This window comes from Strigops habroptila, chromosome 7 (assembly GCF_004027225.2).
Source record: "Strigops habroptila isolate Jane chromosome 7, bStrHab1.2.pri, whole genome shotgun sequence".
NCBI classification, from domain to species: domain Eukaryota; kingdom Metazoa; phylum Chordata; class Aves; order Psittaciformes; family Psittacidae; genus Strigops; species Strigops habroptila.
This window is the reverse complement of record NC_044283.2, coordinates 15191306-15199469: the sequence shown is the minus strand read 5'-3', so window position 1 is coordinate 15199469 and position 8164 is coordinate 15191306. Positions and strand designations below refer to the sequence as shown.

Sequence of the window (8164 nt, the reverse complement as noted above, 5' to 3'; positions counted from 1 at the left end):
TGGTACTGCTTTGAGTTGTTTGTATTAATAATAGTTAAGAGCACTGACTTGGAGCAATGGTGTCTGTTGCCTCCGTGCCCAGTCGCTCCAGGGGGTGACCTTCTCTCCCATACGAAGCAGCAGCTAATGGAAAAGCACCTCCGCCTTTTCTTGTTTTCAGGTTCACACATCCTTGAACATATACTAGTTTAAAGTTTGTTTGACATCTTAGATCAGCTGAAGGTTGTAAGTAATTTAAAGTCATTCATCTAAGTCAGCACCTAAAATGAAAGCAGTAATGGTTTATTCCATAGGGAGTTACTTGTGAGCAGCTAAAAGTGTGTAACAGTCCATCGCACAGTCCAAAGCCAAGCTCAGTAGAAAGTAGATGAAAACCTATACAGAGTTTAAAGGGCATCAGCAATTATTCATTTTACCCCAGACAGTCCGTACAGAGGCCACTTGTCTTTTTATCAATGGTATCTGATAACATGAAGAAATTAATAATTTACAGAGGGCAGCCAGTACTTTTCCATTAGAAGCTGTGTGCAAAGGAAGAAAGAACTGCTGGCACAGGCCAGAATGCTCCCTGCAAGGTCGTTCTGCCTCAGTGCTGCAAACGTGTTTCTTTTTAACCCTTTCATAATCAAGAAAAAACACAGTTCCCAATTGCATGCATATTTTACCTTTATTGAGTACAGAAAATAGCCCACAGCCATGCTGGACTTCATTCCTTTGATATCCTCCAGTCTTGCAAGCTGTGCAGCTTTGGCTCTAGTAATTCCTCGGGTGGGAGATCTCACGGGAACCCTTGATGCTTTTGGAACAAGCTGCAGATCTTGTTCATATCCACTGTCACTCTGGAGCTGACACACCAACACTCAACAGGTTACTCAGTGGGCAGAACAACTGATGAAACATGGTTTCACCCAAGGTGTGCATCCTTTGTCCACCAGTCTTGCCCTCCCACTCCATCTGTTTGGATGGCAGCTGCCTGTGTGCCTGCCCACTGCCTGTCCAATGAACGCACATTAGCTTGGGTGTTGCCAACTGGAATGCACCATTGCTGTGACCTGCCTTATCCTCTTCCCTTAGCTCAGATGATACTGGCTCTTGTGTAACATCTGGGGTTGCAGTTTTCTCTGAGCCTCCAGTGGCTCTCTCCTTGTCTCATGAGGGTTTCTGAGGGAGGGGAGAAAAACAGACAAATAGACCCAGAGCACAAGGACAGAGGTTTGACACATTGTCCTTAGAAGCTAGGCTAAAACAGTAAAAAAGCTCACTCAGGCCATACACTAATAAAGTATTACAGCTACATACTCAAGGAGCAGGAAATTATAACATTATTAATCCTACAGAAACACTGTGCTCTGCTACGTGCCCAGCATAGTCTTTGGTTAAATCTGTTATATCTGTAGTCTATCACACATCCATTCGTGTTGTTCAGCACATACCATAAAATATAATAGATGTGCAATAGTGCAAAAACATTTGAACTTATATTGTTTGGAGTTAGAAAGATTAAATAAATGCTTAGAATATGCAGAACCTGTCAAAAACCCAGACACCTACTAAAAGTGCAAGATACCCAGTTCTGTGCTTACATATGATTTCTTCCTCTTCTTGATGAAAATGTTTTTGAAAGACTGTCCTGAAAAGGAGATAAAGTGGGAAGGAAATCTGAAGGATTGCCATGCATGGCATTTTTCAATTTGGGGTTTTTTTTCATTTTGTTTAATTAAGCCCCATGCATTTCCAGAAGAGTTTTTAATGCAAATTTTTTCAGTAGCAGCGTGCAAGCAACATCAGACAGCATGGAAAATCTGTGCTGAGATACCAGCACAAGCAGGACAGGATTTCATCAGGCTTAGTTAAAAAACCTCCACTGATGCCACCGGAGCATTCTCAAAAGTGCACCCATTTATAATTTTATAATTGGCCAATCAAGGTTGTGGGGTTTTTTTTTTTCCTACCAGCTTAGTTGTTGAAATGTATTTTCATGATTCATGGAACACTCTGTATGTGTCAAGTTTTTTCCCTGATGATATATCGGGTTTCCTTGTAGGCTTGCTGTATATCCATCTTCCTTTTTCACACTGTGGATAGAGTGAAGGAGGAGAATTATGAAGGTGCCAGGCACTGCTCCAAAGTTGAGACTGAAGTTTGTGCTTACATGAGGGATCCAGTTACTTTGCTATGCACAAAATCTACTGTATTATTCCTAAAATTACAATACTTACTATGAAATGAATTTTCTGAGAATTTACTAGTAAATCCATTAATTAGTTTGAGTTAGAGTTAATTGAAAATAGGTGCTTTTGCACCTTCTGTCAGACTGTTATTTATCCCTAATGAATTCTGTAATAAAATACAGACCCTTCATTATTCATATATCATCACAATTCTTTGAAGCCTTTCCACAGGACATTTTCAAAGTAATTATTTTGGGAATTATGTGCTTTCTTGCTATTATTCATCAGAGCTAGGAGTTTCTAATGTATCAGTGAGAGAAAGGAAAATTGTTGCTTGGGGGGCGTCCTCTGAAGTGCTCCTCTCCTTGGCTGCCACTGGCCGTTGCTCTTGCTTCCACAGTTCTCAGGAGGGAGAAAGAAAATTAATTGTCTATGAATCAGTTTGATCAAATTACAACTTAAATCCTTATAATGCCATAATCATACTGTTATTACACAGTGTCACACCAAGACTAAGGTTGTCCAAACAGACAGACATTGTTTGGTATCTTAATATTACCACATTTTTCTGAAGTTGGGTGTAGCCCTAAGTTTCTGGGATCAATAATGCTTGTTTGAGAGATAATTCTACCTTCCCTATTGCATTTGGCCCTATCTGTAAGTGTTTATTCTTTTATTACCATAGGGTCTAGAAATTCACGTCCCAGATGCTTTGTACTAGATGCTACACAGAGAAAAAAAAGCTCTCCCACCCCAATAAGTTTGCACTTTAATTGCAAAAAATGAAATGAAGAATAGAAAATCAAAGGGAAATTAGATATCTTTTGGCCTGCAAATAGGCAGTGACCTCAGCCTGCTACTGGCCAGAGTAGCCTTGCAGTGAAGAGTGAACTTTTAAGGAAGGATCTGAAGGAGTCCATGGATTTCACTGCGTAAATATCCTGGCATAAGGAGCAACAGGGGAGAAAATATATGTGATGTGGTTAAGAAATACATAAGAGGTGCAGGGTGGCTGGAAATGGGTGACAATATGTTGACGCAATTAGAAGTACAAGAGGAAGCACAAGTGATGGGATAATGTCAAGTTAGAGAAGTAGCTTGTGTTCACGGAAAAGACTGGAAGGGGAGTGGCTGATTACCATCATAGAAAAGTATCTTTGCTTCACTTTTCTGAACTGATAAGAAAACAAGAGAAACACATTTTGCAGTAAGCAAGATGCAAGTATTGATAATCCAGAAAGAAGTTTTATCTCCGTTGATGCACAGTAGAGGCTGTGCCACAGAGAGTACAGACTTAAATGTGGTTTTCTCTGGCAACATACATGATTGCCATTAAAATGTATTTCAGTGCTGCAACTGATACTTTGCTCATTCTCACATTAGATTCCTTTGTATGGGTATAAATGCTGATATTGTGATTGTCTGAGGCCATCTGAACAGCATGCATAGCACACACATTGCAAGGCACTGGTTTTCTGCCTGTGGCTGCAAAGCACCAGTGGCCCATGAGACCACGGCAGGTGACCCGCATCACACACTGCACCCTGCTACATAACATAGACACCAGCTCTGTTACAGCACTGGGGTTTCTTCTTCAAGCACCTTCTCAATCAAACACACCCACTGACACCAGGCTCTGCTGTTGCACGATAAACCAAAAAGGAAACAGGAAAAAAAACCCACATTGAAAAAGGCATTGGAACAAATACCTGTGGTCTGAGGTAGCCTGTCATCCAGCCAAAGCCACAGATCTCAGCCACTGCTCCCCATCCAGGCTTCCCTTCCAAGGGAAATTTGGAGATGTTCTCCCTTTCATTCTGAATCTCTTTTTGTTGTTTTGGAATTGTAGGTCCTCCCACGGAACACAAACTGCAAATTTCAAAGCAGCTGTATTTAAACTCAGTCGAGAGTATAATGCAAACAACTTTTTTTCAGTGAAAAAGAAATGGTAGAAAATTAAAATACATGCAGTCAGTGATTGTTAAAATAGTAGATCATCACATAAATTTGCATTAATTGCACAAAAGCTGAAAGTACTTCATTAAATACTCTCATAACACAGTAACCTCTTTAGAAAATTATTTCTGGGATAAGCATGTAAATAATTACATACTCTCTGTCCCATGTAGTTTTATCTGCCTAAGCAAAGGGGAACTGAGTGTTATAGCTCAAGAGCACTCTGATTTTTGAGCAATTGATTAGAAAGAACAAGCATTTTAATGATGTTCATCAAAAGTGCTGTACATATATGAATTGTATATTCAAGAATGTGAAGATTTGAATCCCCATGCTCAGTCCAGTATGGAAAAATCAAGTGTATAAATGATGTATTGTTAGGAATCAGCACTGAAGGTAAGCATTTGGGAGTAAATCTGATTAATTTCAATGTAAATGAGCAATGTGATACTGCATGTAAGTATGAGGATGTAATTGGCCCATGCAGGTCCTGATTGCAATACTCATACTGATGACTTTGTATTCTGTAAAGAAATGAAAGAGTTTATTTGAGCTGCAGTTTCAAATTAGTCTTTATTCTCAGGAATTTTTATCCAGAGTATTTGAGCATTTTACAGTAAATAATACTATTATCCTCATAACTATAGTCTGGCATGAGACAATTTGCCTTTTTGTAAAATGTCTCCCCATTTATAAACAGTTTTCCCATTCCATATTAGGAAAGAAAGTCTCAAACTCACAAAAAATCATACAGTCACTTTGGATAGCCCATAGGTCAGAATGAATTCATCAGGTGCCATGGAGAACTCTTTTTTTTTTTTTGCCTGGAACTTCTATATCCTGAAACCAAATGCCAGGTATGGCATAGCTGAGTCTAGTCTCCACAGCATTCTCCTAGATAAACTGGCTACTTGTGACATGGGTGACTGTACTCTCTGTTGCGTAAAAATTTGGCTGGATGGCTGGGGCCAAGAATGGTGGTGAATGGAGTTGAATCCAATTGGTAGCTGATCACAAGTGGCATTCCCAGTGGACAGTTCTGTTTAATATCTTTATCAATGATCTGGAAGAGGGGATCAAGTGCACCCTCGGTAAATTTGTGGACGACAACAAGTTGGGCAGGAGCATTGATCTGCTGGAGGACAGGGAGGCTCTGCAGAGGGATCTGCAGAGGCTGGATTGATGGGCTGAGGACAGTTGTATGAGGTTCAACAAGGCAAAGTGCTGGGTCCTGCCCCTGGGTCACAACAACCCCATGCAACACTACAGGCTTCGGGCAGAGTGGCTGGAAAGCTGCTCATGGAGAAGTACCTGGGGGTGCTGATTGACAGAGCTGAACATGAGCAGCTTGTGCCCAGGCAGCCAAGAAGGCCAACGGCATCCTGGCCTGTATCAGCAATAGTGTGGCCAGCAGGGCCAGGGCAGTGATCATCCCCCTGCACTTGGCTGGTGAGGCTGCACCTCGAATCATGTGTTCAGTTCTGGGCCCCTCATACAGCAGAGACATTGAAGTGCTGGAGCGGGTCCAGAGAAGGGCAATGAAGCTGGTGAAGGGTCTGGAGCACAAATCTGATGAGGAACAGCTGAGGGACCTGGGGTTGTTTAGTCTGGAGAAGAGAAGGCTCAGGGGAGAACTTATTACTCTCGGTAGGACATGAGAGTGAGGAGAGATTATATATTTCATCTGGGAATACAAAGAGTCTATGGCAAGACAAAAATGAATGATGGTCTCCCAGATATAGCTGAACAGTCAGCAAAAGATGCATCTCAGGCCCAGTTAAGTCCTTAATGTGAATTTGTGAAATGTCAATGTGCATCATTCATCTGTGTGTTACTCCTGAAGAGCATTTGTTTGTTCCTTTGCTACTTATAAAGACTTTTCTCTTCTTTTGTAGTGTTGGCCCCAGCACTTCACTGATGAATGAAGACTCCTGGCTCGTATTTCTTTCTAGGTCTAATGATAAAGACCCAATTCTGTTAGATCTTTTCACTCTGTCTTCTAAAAAACAAGTAAACACTTAACTCAGCTGAATTGCAACTTAACAGCTGACTGCGCAGGCCCATGCAAATCAAAATGAAATCTTAAAAATGCAGATGGAGTCATCAGAGTGCTAATTAGTAATTTGGCTGCTGCCTCTCCACTCTAGATCTTCACTTTAATTGCAAAACAGGGGGAAGGAAGTATCTTAGGGTCATACTCCACCTGGCCTTCCCAGGGGAGTGAGCATGAAGCACTCTTTTTGTACTTGGATAGGATCTGTGCTGCCTCCAGGAAAGCAGTACAAAGGCTCTGTCTCCAGGAAGGAAATACCTGCCTGAAGTTCCCAGCTCATAGCATGTCAGCAGTGATCACTATGGCAGAAAGACATGCAAACACCTTCATCTCGCTGTCATCAACAAAAGCAAAGGTACAAAGGCTACCATGCACCCACCTCTCCATGTGACCCCTCTAGCCAACAGAACAGCCCACTCCTCAATGAAAGAGGATAGTTTTACCTTTTCAAAAAGCATCCATGCCCACACAGCCTCTGCATCCTGGCATCTTATGTGAAGAAATATTCTGCATTCATGAGGCAAGTTTTCCTTGAACTGGCACGACTCCATCTGCCATCACCGTTGCAGTCCTCTTCACCATCAGGGACAGGAGCTGCTATCATCTTTAGTATCTTTGCAAACATTCCTTTTTCCTTGTGAAAGAAAAGCTTAATAGTGCTTTGGAAAAAAACAACTGTGCTGTATCCTTTAGATGAATGATGCTGAGATTTGTTTTGCAATCATGACACTGTTTGGGGAAAGAGTAATTCTTGTTTAGATGTGATAAGAGCTGACAACTGGGGTCCCATTCTTCACTCACTTCTTTCTCCTTCCTAGCCATGATCAGAACATTCCCTTAACTGTCATTGCTACAGATTTGATTACACTTTTTGGATTACACCTCCTTTTTGTGTTAAAGCTCTGTCTTAATTGCTACATAACCATCATTCCAGCTTTATGCCCACCTGTAAAAAACTTACAAAGTTTTTTAAGGGAGTTAATAAAGGCACTTTCAATTTTTTATTATTTAGTGATTCTTGTGTCATTGTAGCCATATTTTTAAGACTTACATTATTTGCATATAAAACAGACATAACTGACACATTAACATATATCAGTCTTTGTACAGTGGTGACAAAACTGTACCCACATCATGAAAAATTCATGTGGTCTGTTAGAAAATCTTTATTGTTCAATGAATTAAATTATTTACCTGATCATATTCATTGTATTTAACTTGAATGTTGCCAGTTCTCTGTGTTCCTTCATAAGTCTTGCAACACTTGTTTTCTTTTCTTAAGTTATCAGTTCTTGAGTTATTTTATTCCTTCAAAATAAATACAAAATATTTTTATCTGTAGAAATATTTAATGTTGTTATCTGTAGAAATATTTGTCTGGGCCTCATGATTAGAAAGAAGAGCATGAAAGCAAAAACTCTAGAGCCTAAAAATTGGGAAGAGAGACTTTATTATTATTATTATTGTTGTTGGTTTTAGCCATTATTATGGTAATTATGAGATATACAGGTAAAGTTGTAAATTTGAGCAGGTTGCACCACATCATTATTTATAAAAGGAAAGAACTAGTCCCCTTCTTAAGAGAAAATCAATGTACTCTTAATGGCACCTCTGTAATTAAGCTGTCCTGAGTCTGATGTTCATTTAGACTATGACCATTTTATGTCGCTCTGGTAATATAGGGAAGTCTTCAAGATGTTGCAAAGGGGCCAAAGAGTAACAACAATTAAAGGCAGTGCACGTAAATTACGGAGCTATAAAAGACATGGGTACAAATGTCCTCATTTTCAGGGCTGGAAAAAGAAATTTCTACTGAAGTCAAGGAAAAAAAAAAAAGAAACAGAAAAGAACAAAAGATAGATTCCAGTGAAAGCACTTGTCAGATCAGCTCTATTAATTAACCATAAAGATGAAGATTAAGGATACTTTAGATAGAGTTAAATCTTCCTCATACAAAGCTAGTGGTCAGAAAAACCTTATTCAG

General features: G+C 40.1%; 2 long non-coding RNA genes across 2 annotated transcripts; one reads left to right on the top strand and one right to left on the bottom strand.

The window, feature by feature from the left end:
* Positions 1-648: 648 nt before the first annotated feature.
* LOC115610908 lies at positions 649-6866 on the bottom strand. Its single transcript, XR_003992392.1, has 4 exons — positions 6624-6866; positions 3881-4040; positions 1953-2075; positions 649-1161 (listed from the first exon to the last, which is right to left on the bottom strand). It is a non-coding gene; the product is annotated as an uncharacterized LOC115610908 (long non-coding RNA).
* On the top strand, positions 5719-7187 carry LOC115610907. The gene is made up of 2 exons (XR_003992391.1): positions 5719-6862; positions 7037-7187. It is a non-coding gene; the product is annotated as an uncharacterized LOC115610907 (long non-coding RNA).
* Positions 7188-8164: the final 977 nt, after the last annotated feature.